At 39.6% G+C, this 16,330-nt stretch overlaps 1 protein-coding gene across 1 annotated transcript in view; it reads right to left on the minus strand.

Moving 5' to 3' along the window:
- The window catches only part of POU2AF2 (POU class 2 homeobox associating factor 2), a 58,514-nt gene extending 57,656 nt beyond the window's left edge, over positions 1 to 858 (minus strand). The window contains exon 1 of the mRNA XM_077113009.1: positions 698 to 858. The gene's annotated coding sequence lies outside the window, so the exon portion shown is untranslated. The remainder of the gene's footprint in view (positions 1 to 697) is intronic.
- Between the last annotated feature and the right edge of the window lie 15,472 nt (positions 859 to 16,330).

Raw genomic sequence — 16,330 nt, forward strand, 5'->3', positions numbered from 1 at the left:
ATTGCTTCTGAGGGGCTGATCCATAGCTACTGAAGGTGGGTGAATGAGATGGCTAACAGCAGCCTTTAGGGATGCAGTTATTACTTCTCAGACTAATCCATTCTGTGGCATTCACTATTCCTCTAGGAAGTAATGTGAGTTGAAGGTATCTCTTTGGGTAGGGGAGATGGATGGGTTTATTTTCTAAGTGCTGCATAGGGGCTGAAGAGGGTCTTGGACCCTGAGCCTTACACTTAGAGAAATCATCAATTTTCCAACCCCACTCCCAGGGCCCAGGAGAGAAGGGTGTTTAGGAATTGGTACAAAAGCTGAATGAGCTGCTATGGTGGTGCCAAAGGTGAATGACTGCTCATTCCCACTCCCTCACTTGAATAACTTTTTCTGTGGTGAAAGAGCCTGCTTCTGAGTTCCTTAACTATGGTGTAGTGAGGAGAAGAAGCAGTGATGGCAGGTAATAAAATAAACCCTTTTCTTAATAAAATTTAGTCACTCTTTGATTATCAAAATGCAAGATTTTAGAATCACAAGGTTTCCATCTTAATGTGACAGATACAGTGGAGATCTTGATATATAAGTCAAGAAGCAGATTTAGTGAATTTTATTTAAATAAGGATTTATTTCACATTTATCAGGTGCAAAGCAGCAGATTGGATGGGGGTGGGGAGGGTGGGAGGCCTGGCAGTTATGCTGTACTCACCCCTCAATAGCTGGCGACACTGGAAATAACTATCCACACATATTCACTGACTGGCTACCATTGTTTAATTGTCAAGTGGCGGTGTACGAAGAAGCCAAACTTCGACGAAGTTGCTGTGAGGGAATCTGAAGTCAGGAGAAGCCGGAAGCCGGAAGTGAATAGAAAGCTGGAAGTCGGGACCCGGAAGAGAAAGGAGAGGAGGTTGCCTGTGTGGCACATGGGGTGGGGGTGGGGGGATTTGAAACAAGGAACAAAGAAGATTGTTGGCAGATAGGCACCAGAATTTTACAGACTTTGGAGAGAATGCATTGCCTTGCACATGACTTTACTTTGTACTTCTCCTTGCCTCAAAATGGTAAGCCAATAATTTCCTATAGTTTAAGCCAATCCACTGTGCAGCATTTGACATAGGAACCTGTCAAAACTAAGACAAATTGGAGCTTTCTGTCATATGAGTTGCAGATAATTTCTCTAGTTTGTCATTTATCTTTTGACTTTGCTCATGGCTTTATTTTTTGCAGGGTTTTTTTTTTCTGCACAGAAGTTTTTATTTTTATTTAGTGGAATATTTAAATCTTTTTCTTTATGGCTTTTAGGTCTTGAGTTAGACTGAGAAAGGCCTTTGTTCATGCCAGTTTTAAAGGAATTCTCACGTTTTCCTTTAGCATTTTTATTATTTCATTTTAAAAATATTTAAGTCTTGGATCCAAATGTAATCCATATGGCAAACTATTTATCGAATATTTTATCTTTTCTACACTGATTTAAGATGACACCTTTATTGTAATCTAAATTCCCATATATATTTCAGTGTATTTCTTGACTTTCTCTCCTGTACCTTTAGTCTAAATACCAAACCAATACCATTTGAATTATTGAGCCTTTATGTTTTAATATCTGGTAGGACTAATCACTCCTCTTTGCTTTACTTTTCCTAGTTTCCTAGCTATTATAATTTGCTTATTTTTCCATATGAACTTTAGAATTAGGCTGTCTACATATAAAAAAGAAAAGATAAAAACCTTCTAGTATATTATTTATTGGGTCCTTGTTACATTTATAAGTTAATTTATTTTTATTTGTTTAGGTTTTATCTTGTGTCTTACTGTATTGCTTAAATTTTATTTATGTAAGTCTTCTGCATTTCTTATTAAATTTATTCCAAGTATTTTATTTATGCTGCTGGTACTGAAAATGGAATTTTTTCTTCTGTTATAGTCGAACTGATTATTGTTTGTATTTATGGAAGCTATTGATTTTTATATATTAATTTTGCACCCCTCTATGTTACTGAATTTAGTATTTTTACAGTCAATTATTCTGTGGCTTTCAAATATACAGTCATACCATCTGGAGATATTTTAGGTAAATTCCATATCCGCAGTTATTATTTATTTAGTCAGGATTTTCAAATTTATTTGTGTAGAATTGAGCAAAGTAGACTCATGAGTCTTTTAATTTCTTATGTGGTGATTTCTTGTCATTTATATTGGTGCTATAATCTTTTCTTAAGTAGATTAGTTTTTTTTAAACGATATGGCATTTAAATACATTTGTTATATTTTCTAACTTATTAATTTCTGCTTTATGAATTATTTACTTCTGATTTCCTTTGGTTTCTATATTCCTTTCCTAGTTTTCTATGTTCTTTTCCTAATTTTAACTCACTGCTTAATTCATTGGTTTTTTTCCCTTCCCAGTTTACTCAAATTCCTGTCCTGCAGATTATGACTTAGAAACCTGTTACCAAATTCAACAGCTTTTCTATAATTTGCATGATCCTGGAGTTTTTATTTATTTGTCCATTTTGACATAGTTGATGCTTGCTGAGAATCACTTCTTTTATCTTCCAGGATGTTGCATGTGTCTGTTTTATCAGCTTTTCAGACGTGGTCTTCTTTTTTTTTCCCTGAAGTTCTTCCTTCTACAATTTATTTATGTGGGTTTCCTAGAGTTCTGCCAACCCCCTTGTTCCTGTCCTCTTCCTTAGCAATCTTCTATCCTCTTATCTCTTCAGATCTCTCTTCCTACAAATTACGTTTGCATCCATATCTGATGCTAGAAATAGTTTTATCTTCTCAGCTTCAGCCTTACATTTTTAACTGCTGCTAGACATCTCTATTTGGGTCTAGCTCTGCCAGGAATTTAAACTTCATATTTGAAACTGAACTCTTTATTTCCCCTGGCTTGCCCAATCTCAGCTGACACCCTCACTTCTATGTCTCGTTTAGCAGCATGAACATTTTTTTTTTTTTGAGCACCTAAACTTTGATAACTCTAAGTTACATTGGTTATCTCCTTTTCAGCCAGTTGTCAAGGACAGTGGGCTTCTCTTTGGGTTCCTTCTCTGCACCCATATAACTTGATCCAACCTGTGTTTTACCTTCCTTGACTATCGTGGTTTTCTATCAGTTTCCCTATCTCCGATCTCTCCCCTTCAGTCCACCATTCTCAGTTAACTCAGAGTAACTCTGACCTTTCACCCCCTAACTTGAATCCCAACAACTACCCATGGTCTGCCAAATGAAGGCCTTGTTCCTTACTTGTCATCCAAGTCCTCCGTTATGAGGCTATGACCTTCCCTTGGAATTTTATTCTGCTAATACTCTGTACTGTTATGCTCATTGCTTCCTAGATTTCCTACATTTTCTTTACCTTTGCACTTTGGTTCATACCAATTTTCTCCACTGGTAATGTCTTCTTCTTTCTATTAATGTTTACCTATTAAAGTTTTATTTTTCAAAACCCATCTCACGTATAACTTCCTGTCCCCCTTGAATTGAAAGCAATTTCTCTCTCACTTGATTTCATCAGATCTCTCTTTTGCGCTTGTTTTTCTTCACTTAACTGTACTTATTTGTTTACTTACTTTATCTTCCCATTAGATCATGAATTCTGCAAAGGCTGAAAAGGCTGAGTTCTGACAAAGACTGTGTATCTACCCTGGAAGGTAACCCAAGGTAGTAAGAAAGTGACACCTTTTAAATAGTAAGTACTCAAATATTTTTGAATATTTAAGTTAAGCCTTAATTTTCCTCCCATTTTTTTTTTTTTTTATCAATTTCACCCTGTATTATACTGCCAGATCAGTGTCTTTAAAACTCCCTGCTGTCATTCTATCATTTGGTGTCACTCCTGTTTAGACGCCTTTGGTGACCTCTTGCTGCCTACACAGAGAAATCCAAACTCCTTATTTTGGCCCTTGAGGGTGAACCACTCTGGCCCAATCTGTTCTGGGTTAACCCTCACTGTATGTCTACCAGAACCCTTTTCCGGTAGACAAACTAGTCCCTCTGAGCCATCTCTCCTGGAAAGGCTCATCTCTGCTCCCTTAAACTCTGTCTACTAGTTTAGAGATCAGCTCAACCTTATTGAACCCCTACAAAACCTTCCCAGATCACTCTGGTCATAGGGCAGTTTCTTGACTCATCCCTTTTCTTGGTAGAAACTGCCTTTGTTTTTGAGTGTTTGACGTATATTCGTATTATAAAAGCATGGGATTCTCAAGATTATTCTGTTTTAAAAGAGGGTAGGAAAGAAAAACAGTGGTTCTGGGGATGCTGAGTATCTGTCCAAATTCTTCTTTGCTTTTCTCCATAGTTATTGAATGGTAATTGGGCCAGTGGCTACCCAGCAGAGACCACATTTTTCTGTCTTCCTTGTGGCATGTAGTCTGTGATAACGTTTTCTGCAATGGAAAGTGAGTGGAAACAATATGTGCCACTTCCAGGTCTGACTTACAACATTACATGTGCCTTCATACCTTTTCCCTTCCCATGAGCTGAAATGTGACTATGCCTGTGGCCAGATTCAGCCAAGACAGTAGGACAATTTTCTAAAGGATGGTGAAGAAATAAAATAGAAGAGTCCCTGAATGGCTGTGCCAAGCAAAACATATGCCTGCTTTGCCTGAACTGTATCATGAGAAAGAAATAAACTTTATTTTTAAGCCTCTGTAACTCCTTTGTTACAGCAATTTAGCCTTTAAAACAAATACCATGGGGAGCATAAATAAGTAGCTGGTGTTGCTAACACATGCAAAGGAAGGCTCATTCATTCATTGATCTCAATGGATGCTAACCAGTTCTGTATGGCAAATAAGTGAAGACCTAAGGGTGTCACTTCCAACCTAAACAAGCTTAGGGAGCTCCTCAGTGCCCTGATTCTCTGTGATAGGAAGGGACATCAGTCTGATAGCAGTGCCAGGGATTTGACGTAAAGCAGAGGGGCTCCTGACGTTATGATCTAGGCCCATAAGGACATATGGCCCCTGGTGAGATTGAACCCTGATATCAGCTTAGATAAATGGTTGAAGAAGCCACACTTGACCCAGGAATAGAACAAACCTTGAAAAGTGAGCCAAGCTGAGCCAAAATCGACAGAGAGAGCAGGGTTAGGGCAGGCTGGAGTTTTAGTTTTAGTTGAATATAGAGACTGATAGAAAGGTGAGGGAGTACCCTGCAGTGACAGCATGGATTTGTTTGAAGGGCAGGAATTCTTGAGGGTCAAATAGGAGAATTGCCATCATTTGCCTTTGTCTGAATACTGGGGGTTTTGAAGGACTGTGGTACCTGCAGAGTAGATGTAATGAAGCCTAGGGACAGAAAGGAACACCTGGAGGCTCATTTTAAAAACACATATCTCAGTACTGGCTCTTTCAGGGTCAAAGGTTCTAGCACACCTAGCGTGATGCTAACCTGACTGATGGGGGATCAGGACCTTATCGATTGACCAACATCCAACTCTGGCATTGGTTGACACTTGACTTGGCTGCTTCCTGAATCTGATTTGTCTGTTTAGACCTTTTCTGTTTGATTCTTTGAATACTTGGAATTCCTCCATTTCCCCAGGCTTCTAGAGGTAGGGTAGGGAGATCCCAGTTAGCTGGTTGGTTTCCTGGGACTAAGCCCTGCAGCAAATTCTTCTTAACCACCCTGGATTGACTTCACCAGTTGGCCTCTTCTGCATCTGCCACCAAGCATAAACATTGCTTAGAATTCTAGAAGCTGTACCTACATCACGAGTCCTCAGGCCACACCTGATATCTGTCCCCTTTTCTATAACTTCCATCACACCTGCTATCTGCCCCCTTTCCTATAACTTCCATCTCTACAGCCCTGAACCAGACTAGAATTATGTGGGGACTTTGAACTTGAGTGACTTGACCTTGACACTTCAGCTGCAGGTGTACTGCCTTGCTTCTGCTTCGTCTGTCCCTCTCAGGCAGCTCCTTAAAGTGTGGCAAATAAGGGACAGCGTATAGGTAGCCAGTAAAAAATCATGAAGATACAAGGAGAGAGGGACGTGGCAATAATGCCCTTCCATGGCCCTTCCCTCTGTTACTCTGGGTTTTTTATTAAGCTCAGCAAAAATTATTCTAGATGGAATAAAGAACCTCTTTCCCATTTTCCTTTTCTTTCTTTGCTCCTTCTTGACCACCAACCTTTATATTCAATTATCCCTAGATGTTGAATAGGGACCATAGATATCCAGGATAGTTTCAGTCCTGGGGGGAGATTTTAGAAGACAATTTTTCAATCTGCTGGAGAGTAAGAGATTGGGGTCTGGGGTTTAGGTCCCCTGGATTCTAGCTCTTGATTTGTTACTGATACACTGGATAGATGTATAGCCCTTGAATCAGGCTGATAGTTAAAAAAGACACATTTTAATGATATCCGGCTATAGGTACAGGTGGTTCCAGGAAAAGGGTTGTAGCACAGATAGTTTTTGCTTCATTTCTCTTTTCCTGCCTAGGACACAAAAGTTTCCCTCCTGGCCTCTGATTCCTCACGGTGCTATTTTGGGAATATTTTCAGATTGAGTCACCAGGTGGCGCCTCAGCCTTATAAGTAGCGCAGCAAAGGGGAGCCATCTGACCACGGAGCTAAGAAGCAAGAATTTGGGGGGCACTGGAGTGACATGAAAGGACTGTGCTGTTTTCTTCCTGAAGATCCTGGAAGTCAACCTGAATGTTTCTTCTTACCATAGGTGCCCCCTAAGTAATTTCCTCTCCCTTGGCAGACTGCAGAGAAAATGGCCATTTCCCCAGCTTCCCCATTATTCCCTTAATTAGCAAATAGGGGAGGTACCTCTTTCTTCTGATGTTCCTGGAAGAGGGAGCTTCTCACTAGAAGTGGACAGAGCCAAGAGGTCAAGAGCGGAGTGTGGTAGGTGGAATTATGTACCCTGGTTCAGACACGCTCTTAATCTTAACCAGATTCTGTGAGTGTGAACCCGTTGTAGATAGGATCTCTAGAAGATATTATTTTAGATTACGATATGACCCAACTGAATGGGTTTAGGTCTCAATCTGGATTACTAGAGGCTTTATAAAGAGAAAGAAACTGGAAGCCAGAGTAAGAGAAAGCCACATGGAGGAGCCAGTAGCTGGAAGTCAACGGGAACCCAGTAGGGAAAGGAGAGGAGGTTGCTATGTGATGGGAAAGCCAAGGAACACCAAGGATTGCCAGCAGCTAGCAGCTAGCACCAGAAGGCTACCAATTTTCAGAAGAAAGCGAGCCTTGTGGATGTCTGAATTTTGGACTTCTAGCCTCCAAATCGTGATCCAATAAATTCCTGTTGTCTAAACCAACCTATTGTGTGGTATTTGTCATAGCAGTCTGGGAGATGCAGGGTTTAGGTCTTAGGCTTAGGTTTGAATCCTGGTTCCATGTCTTATAAACTGTGTAAACATGGGCAATTTGCATAACTTCTCTATGCCTCAGTTTCCTCATCTATAAAGTGGGTCTAAGGAGAGTGACCTGCCACATAGGATTGCTAAATTGTGGTCATGTAGATATTATTTGTTAGCTTTATCCAGGTTAGATATGCGATCAGACCATGCAAACTTTAGGCCTTGGCAGGATCAATTTGCCATGCCCTGGTGACAGAACATCATCCATATCTTTTCTAGTCTTTTCTCCAAGAATGGATCTTGACATGCTACCTGTCCCCAGTGCTGGGAGAACGCTACCTCTGACCACAAAGCTAAGCTGGTACAAGACTATTAGCTGCTTCCTGGTCCGGGGCTCTTTCCAGTTGACCATATACTTGGAGGCAAAACCATCACACCATATTAGCAGTGTTCCAGCAACTTTGGCTGCTCCCCATGAACCTGAGCTTGGCATTTTCCCCTCAGTAACCATTTTGTATCTAACTTGACATTTTTTCCTTTATATTTCTGGGTCCTCTGCTAGATATAAAAATCTTTGAAATCAGTTTGGTTTGTACACTTGTTCAGTGGCTCTTATGGCCAGGTACTGTATAGTATGTTTTGTATCTGTTTGGGTATTATTACAAGAGTGCGTATTTCACTCCCAACAATCTAGGAGTAGGAACCAGCTCTTTTTCTCTGTATCTTCTTATAGCATGTAACTACTGGGAATGCAGGGCTGTGAAGGGAGAGAACAGTCCCCTGGTCATAATGGCCCCCTATTCTCTAACAAGCTCTGAAATGAAATTCACCTCTCCTCAGGGGCCTACTCTGAAAATCAGAGAGAAGGAATAACAGATATTGATAACAACTGTCTTTATTGCTCAGATTTTTCCAAATTATCTGTGTGCTAGGTGCTTCCAGGTTTGTCTTCTGATTAGTGACTAACCGGCAGATGGTGCAGGGGACATGGAATCTCCATGGACTCGGGAATTTGTAGATGATTCTGCTCAGGTGCCAGAGGAGGGCACAGATGTCCTGAAACTTTGGGGGGTCTCTTCCCTGCCACTAAGCAGCTGTTTGGTTTTATTGACTGGAGATATTATCCTTTCTTCCTGACTAGCTCACAAGATAGATAAACTTGTTGGTTAGGAGAGGAATTCTGTGCTACACACTAAGACATACAGTTACAGTCTTACTCATCTTTGATGGACAGATGTGTGCTTTGGATTCTGTGGTGAAAATATTTTGCCATTTTTTTTTTTAAAGCTTGTGATTTTTTTTGTTGAAGCCTGCTGGAGGATGTTGAGTTGCCATTCTGATACCCCAAAATGTGCTGTAGATCCCACAGCTGAAAACAACAGATACCAACTACTTTCCATTGTAAAGGGAGCCACTAACTCTTGGAGGCTGCAGGAAGCCACGTCCCTCAGATTTGTTAGGAAATAATGAATAGTTCCTTCTACTTCCAGCCACCTGCACAACCACTCAGCCCCCCAAATCTGTATAAGAAAACTGAGAATGGGGTGAGAAGGAATGGAGGAAGAAGCCATGGACCTGCACTCCCTACCCCCCTCCCTTCAAGCCAAGTGAGAAGGGGCTCCGAGAAAGTTGCTTGTAAAAATTGGAGGTACCGCCAAGCTGGGGTCATTGGCATTTTGTTCCCCAGGTGAGTGACTTGCTGATCTGCCCTGGGCCCATCTGAGCAAGTGAAGAAGTGGAGGGAGATGGCTGGACTGAGGAGGGTGTGTCCACAGCGAGTTTTATGCGTTCCTATGCACCTAAGGACACACTGGACGGCAGCTGGACTTGAGTCCCTTATGACAGCGTCCACTGAAAGGGATACCCAAGCAATTTGTGACTGTGGCACATGGATCCAGAAATGGAAGTTGTGGGTGCGTGGCAGAGGTAGGGTCAGGGAAGTGTGCTGGGTCCTGGAGGCAATTCTAGAAGAATTCACACCCACTCTTTGAAAGAGCAGGTGTTTGAACACTAGCCACATTGAGGGTGACTGTAGCTAGCAAATGTAACCATGAGAAGCGACTAACAGGAAGAACCTCAGCAGTCAATTAAATTGACACTTTTTGGGTCTTCCCTCCTGTCTCCTTCCTGCCAATGTTACTGGAGCAACTAGGCCCTGACCCGGTAGGGGAAGGCAGCTCAGAGCCTCCCATGCTCCACTCCTCTCTCAACATCAAGGGTCTCAGCTCAAAACTCTGCAAATAGGTGGAAGATATATGAGAATATAAATCAAATGTGAGACTAAAGTGTCAACTGGACTGAGATTTAATAATAGAAAAATAACCAGAAAAGTTTTGCAGTGTGCCTAGGATGTCATTAAGGGATGCACATGTTAGATATGTCTGAGCTTGGTTGAAGACTGCAATTAAATTAGAGAAAAATAAAACTGCTTCATGTTCATATACCACTTAGTTGAACAGACCAAAAACCAGGCTACAAGTCCTTGAAACATGATTTGTCCCAAATCATGTGTCAAATAATGGAACATTGGCATCTTTAAAAGAAAAAAAATTATAGTATAAATTGGTGATGCTTTTATCAGTGAAAAGTTACAAGAGTTTCTGGTATCAAATAGATTTTTTCCTAGATTTTTTTCTAACACCAATGTCTTAATCAAAAGCAAATTATAAAGAGTTACATGATGTTAGGCCTTCCAAAGATTTTTGTGTGCTTTAAAGTAGAAAGTTGGGAATTAAGATTTAGGATTACTAGTCTAAATTTCCCTTGCTATGCTCCTTGAAGTAGAATCAAAATCCACCAAGGATTCTAAAAATCATGTCAATTAAAAATTCCTTAGAGCCAGTTTAGGTATCAGAATACCTTGGGGAACTGTTCTGGAATCCACATTAATTTGATTTGATTGGGTTCAAACATTCAGCTTCCTGGAGCTCCAGTTCATTCTCTCTAGTGAGCGTATCCTTGCAGTGCTTTAGTAACCTCCCTTCCATTTCCCTGGTGTGCATCACACTTTTGTCTGGACATTAGGCCTGGCTCTCTTGGCCTGATGATTATTTTCTTTGCCTGGTCATTGGCCACCAACAGTGACCTTAATTCTGCTGGACTATGGGTCCCCTGTCTGTTGCCCCTGACCATGACCTCAACTTAGCCTAACTTATTAAATTCTCTTGTTTGTCCATGACCTTTGCTCTCTCATAAGCCCTCCTGTCTAGTTCTTCGTTAAGCATTTTCAAACCATCTTACTTTTTGTTTTAAAGCCCTTTAAATTTTATTTATTTTTTGCTTTTGAAGAACACAACATGGAAATTGAATAAGGATAGCAATTTAACTGGCTGGAAAACACTTAATAGTAGAGCAGTAGCTCAAAGTATTAATCTATGTGTTTTCTGTGTTTGGTATGTCTTTTCCCCTCTGTGCTCTCACTGGTACCCTGGGGCTGTTTTCCTCTCCTCAGTCCACACAGAAGCAGAAAAGAAAGATTAATCTGGGAAGAGAAAGATTCTCATGCAGACTTGTTTTTAGTGAGAATATTCTATTCCCAAAGAATCGATAAGCTGGAGCAGGGGGTGTTCTAGTTTGTGAGTTGCTGGAATGCGATATATCAGAAACGGCAGCTTTTTTTTTTTTTTTTTTGGCATGGGCAGGCACCAGGAATTGAACACAGGTTTCTGGCATGGCAGGTGAGAGCTCTGCCTGTTGAGTCACCATGGCCCCCCGCCCCCAGAACAGCTTTAAAAGGGGGAATTTATTAAGTTGCAAACTTATAGTTCTAACGCTGTGAAAATGTCCAATCTAAGGCATCCAGAGAAAGATACCTTGATTCAAGAAGTCCATTGACAGTCAGGGTTTCTCTCTCAACTGGAATGGCACATGGCAAGCATGGTAACATAGCTTTTTCACCAGGCTTCTTGTTTCAAGAACTTCCCCCTGGGGGCGATTTCTTTCTTCATCTCCAAAGGTCTCTGTGCGTGGGCTCTAGAGCTTTTTCCAAAGTTTTCCTCTTAAAGGGCTCCAGTAAGCAACCCCACCTTGAATGGATGGAGACACAGCTCCATGGAAACAATAAAAAAGATCCCTCCCAGCAATACTGAATGAGGATTAAAGGACATGGGTTTTCTGGGGTCCACAACAGATTCAAGCTGACACAAGAGGGAAGGGGGAAGAGGAGGTAGAAGGACAGTGCAGACTGGGGTGGTTGAAGTGGGGAGGGAAAGAAAATCATTCTTTGTGAGCTGCGAGTGGTTGTTTCTCAGCACCCCCCAGTGTCCACTGCCTCTGCACAACCTGCTGTTGTACAGTCCTGGGTCCCTGCAAGCTCCTGCACAGAAGGTGAGGAACTTGGACCCCTTATATGAGGAAGAGGCACCTTAAAAGAGGACACCTTATATAAGGAAAAGGAAAATGCCATTCCCAACCAAGGATAAATCATTCAGAGCTAGTTGGAAATTTCCCTTTGAACCATAGATGCCATCAGCATGCTCCCGTTGTTATATACTTGATTGTGAACTGAACTGGTTTGCTCACTTGTGGGTAAAAATAATGCATCTCAACTGAATTTGAAATTCTGTGTCTCCCAGTTATAAAGTAGTTGATCTTCCAATTGAGGATGCTGTTGTTTTTACATATTCAAATGAATTACAAAATACAAAATAAAGTTTTGCCAGGGTGATGCATTGTGATAGTATATTTGGATATTCAGTTTGCTCTTTATGCAACATTTGTCATTCCGTTAATCTTCAGAGTTGACTGTCTGAATGGATCCTTCCGTGGCTGCTGAGAGGTGTGATAACTGGCGCCAACTTTGCACGGGCAACCAGTGGCTTATTGGACACACAGAGCAGTCCAAGATCTGGCTCCAAATTATGTGTTACAACCTCAGATTCAGGCTTCATTGTGTTTTTTAGAATTAAATATATAGAGATTCATCATAAACAAGTAAGCTACCAGTATTTATTGAGTAATTTGGGGATGGGAAATGTGTTTCTTTGTGTGTTTGTGTATGTGTGTACGAAGAAGTAGAAGATATGATTATAGCACATGAGGAATTTATAATCTACTTAGAGAGGTAATGTTAGTAGGTAATATTTCGAATTTTTATTATAGCTAAGCCATCTGATAGGTATTTTTTCAGTTTCATATATGTACATATATAGCAGAACATTAAAATTGAAGTTTCAACTGAGACATTAAGATACTATTTATCAGACTCAGACGTGAGAAAAATAGATAATTTAAAAAAGAAAATAAGAATGCTCGCATGATTCTTGGACCGCCTAATCAGATCAAGGTTATTAGAAAGGGTCAGAGGATGGGGATTAGACTTGGTGGAGAGGATTTCATTGGCAAAAAAGTTGAGTTTTGACCCACCCCCCCTACTGTTTGTCGTCCCCAAGCAGAAAGGTGGGGGCTGTGCTTTGCTTCCTTACTTCAAGCCCAATTGTGTATGTGTTGGGGAGAGATGGAGCTTTATCCAATACCTTGGAATCCCTGCTGTGCATTTTCTGCAGGTAGGGAACATTTGGGACAGGTTCTGGCTCACACCTGAGAAAGCAATGGCAACTGTGCGGAGAAGAGAGTAAAGGGTCTAAGATTGTGTGTTTTCTGTGGACCAGCTGTTGGCTATGATGGAGAGTGAATAGAAAAGTCTTCACACCTGCTAGGTTTCATCCAGTGCAGGGGTCAGGATATACACAGTAAGTAGTTTAAAGGGGTATTAGGAGACCAAAATAAAGTTGAATTTTAGTGAAATCCCACTAGTGTCTTGTTCAACCTACTATTATACAGATCAATAATTAGGAACTCATTTAAACAAATCTGTTCACACACAAATATGTTGGAACTCATTTAAACACTTATTTCATGGATTTTGGGTGAACATGAATCAAATCATGTCCCTTTAAACATAATATCTGTATTTAGCAAGCAAACACTTGATACATATCATTAAATAAAAGTTAAATTATAGGAGGAGATGTTAATTCTCTTTTCTGATATCAAATTTATAAAGGAATTTTGCTGTATTTCCTTTCCTTAAGATTGTAGTGATATAACCTAGATAAAATGTAAGTAGTTCAGAAATAACAGTTATGTGTTTTTTTCATTTAAAATTTCAACTTCAGATGACCTTAATAACATTACAGTCTGTTAATTACAAGTGATTTTTCAGTGTTTATAATTTTCCCAAACTGTGACTGTAATACGTATCAATTATACCTTGCATTGTATGGCACATTTATTATTTAAGAAATGTTCTCTTATCTAGTTGTATGTCTGATAGGAAATTTTTATGTGCACTCTTCACTGCACTTTGGCTGCAGTAGAGGATGTCATGATTGGTATCGCCATGAGGTGCTTGAGTAAGCTCCAGTTGCCTCTAACTTCCCTTTTCTGCTGCGAACACTGTCAGCCACTGAGAATTTACCAATAACTTTAAAGTAGCTCAGAACCTATAAAGAATTTGCCTGGAAGTCTATTTGAATATTATGCATCTTTTTCATACTTCTATTTAGAAAAAGGAGCATAGGGTTGGAGTTGACCTATTTGTGAAAGTGAGCCTATTTACTTGTGGGCTACTAGTTAGCCTAGTACAGGGGTCAGCAAAATTTTTGTATAAGTATTTTATGCTTTGTGGGCCATATAGTTCCTGTCTCAATTATTCAGTTCTGCACAAAAGGAATTGTAGACAAAATGCAAACGGATGAGCATGGCTGTGTTCCAGTAAAATTTTATTTAAAAAACAGCATTTGACCTGCAGGCTGTGGTTTGCCCATCCCTGGCTTGGAAGGCAGACTGTCACTTCAAACTTTTCTTTGTTTGGGAGTAAGTGGAATTAAATAAATGTTAATAGGCAACTTATAAAATCTGGCATGGAGTAGTAATTTAAATTGATGGTTTTACTGTATCAGTCTGCCTATCAGGAGACCAGTAAGAAAATTTCACAAATGCTAGAATTTGATTGGAAAATTTTCAAGAATAGAAAGGAACTAGTATTAAATCCCATCTTTGTCCACAGGAGAAATTAAAAAAAGGTAAATTTTACAGTGGCACAAATGGACCTGTGGGATTGCTTTGCCTTTGTGTTGCCCCAAGTGGCCCCGTGGTTCGGAATGGCATAGTGTCTCAAAGTGCCTCTGGCAACTCAGTTATCTGGGCCATTGCAAGGGGGCAAGAGATAGGCACACATGCAGAGCTTAAAAATGGTGCCTGTACCTAAGCTTGTACATGTCTTTCATAGGACAGACTCCAGCCTGTGTGTCAGCCTATTTATTCTCACTTTAGAATAAATTACCTAATTTATAGCCCAGGATGGATCAGAACCAGCATATTAAAAGGAGGACTAGGAAAGTTGCTAGAGGAGGCTGACAGACTGAGAGAAAAGCAGGATATTCACGTAAAACAGATACACTAATTCAAACTCCTATCCCTGAAGTCATTTACCACTGGAATAAGCAGTTCATACGTTCAGGTTCTGCTATTGATTTTGGTGAAGATATTGAAGAAATATGGACTGATCAATAGATCTAGAAGCATTGTGAAAGTAAAGGGATATTGGCATATGTGTGTTTGTGAATAGATGCTACTCAAGCTGAGTAAAATTAACCAAAGTAGTGACTTATCTGGTTATTGAAAAAGATCAATTTTCAAGAAAAACATTCAGCAATTGTTTACCAGCCCAAGTATATAGGGAACTCTTACTGCATATATTTCCTCGAGACAAAGGTCTTTGGGAATTACAGGACAAAATGAGATTAGAAGCCTAACTGATCCTGACCCTAGGTGAACATGAAAACTTTAATCATATCTGTCTACTCTCTTAAGAAAGTAGAGAAAAACATCCAAATGTGTAATAGCTTTCCAAAAATGATTCCAGCTCAAATGGTTAAAATTATTAAAAAAAAAAAAAGACTTGGCACTTAAAGGCATAAAATTATTTGAAAGCTTTCATTTCACAATGATGTAGAATAAATAAAGCATTAACTCTCCTTAAGTAAGGCCAGGTGTAGAAACAAATTACTTTTTTTGCTGAACTTTTTAGATATTTGAACTTGCATAAGATTGTTTCCATATAGCACAAAGTGTGGTGGGGATTGACTATTATTTACTAATTATGATCAGCATTCAATACTTAAGCTGAATAATTTATTTTTCATGTGCATTAATTTCATGCGAATTTTAAGCTTGGATGTCTAGCACTGATAAAAATTAACTGAATAACTGCCAACACCTTTCCTTTATCTAATGTAGACAACGTTTATGTTGCTAGGAGATATTTGAAATTGTTATCCAAGGTTTCCAATCTTCTTGTGAAAAATCGGCTATTTTAAAAAAATTTACCTTTACTCAGGTTTAACTTTTGCCTTATTTATTTCATGTTTCTCTCTCTCTTTTAATGTAATAAATAAAATGTATTATATATAGATGAAGCCCCACTTGTACCCACTCTATGTCCCTTTACCCTCTTTCTTAACCCAGAGATACTCTCTTATCCAATTTCATGTTTTTATTTTTGTTTATATATTTTAATTGCTATGTACATTTGAGTGTATGAGTAAACCACAATTACTTCTCCATTTGTCTGCTGATGAGTTTTTTAACAGCATGAACAGTACTGCTCTTAATAGTACTTGCTATGCTAATTTTTCATGCATGTGTGCGACAACTCTCAGGGAAATACATTTAGAAGTAGCATTTCTGGGCATGTTTATTTTCCACCTGACGATGATTACAAAATTGCATTCCCCTGTGACTCTCCCAGTCTACACTCACATTGGTGTGTGAGGATTCTTGTATATCCGCATCTCCAACAAACTTCATATTGTTAAACTTTAATTAAAAAAATTTTGCCAATCTGTTGAATATCGAAGCTATTGCGTTTTGTTTTAATTTGCATTAGCTTGATTACTAGTCAGATCGTGCATCTTTCCATATAGTTTTTCTTCTTTGTGGTGGTTAAAGTCACAGAGAATGATGATGAGCAGCACTGGCAGAGGTCTCCATGGTCA

Source organism: Tamandua tetradactyla, chromosome 8 (genome assembly GCF_023851605.1).
Source record: "Tamandua tetradactyla isolate mTamTet1 chromosome 8, mTamTet1.pri, whole genome shotgun sequence".
NCBI classification, from domain to species: domain Eukaryota; kingdom Metazoa; phylum Chordata; class Mammalia; order Pilosa; family Myrmecophagidae; genus Tamandua; species Tamandua tetradactyla.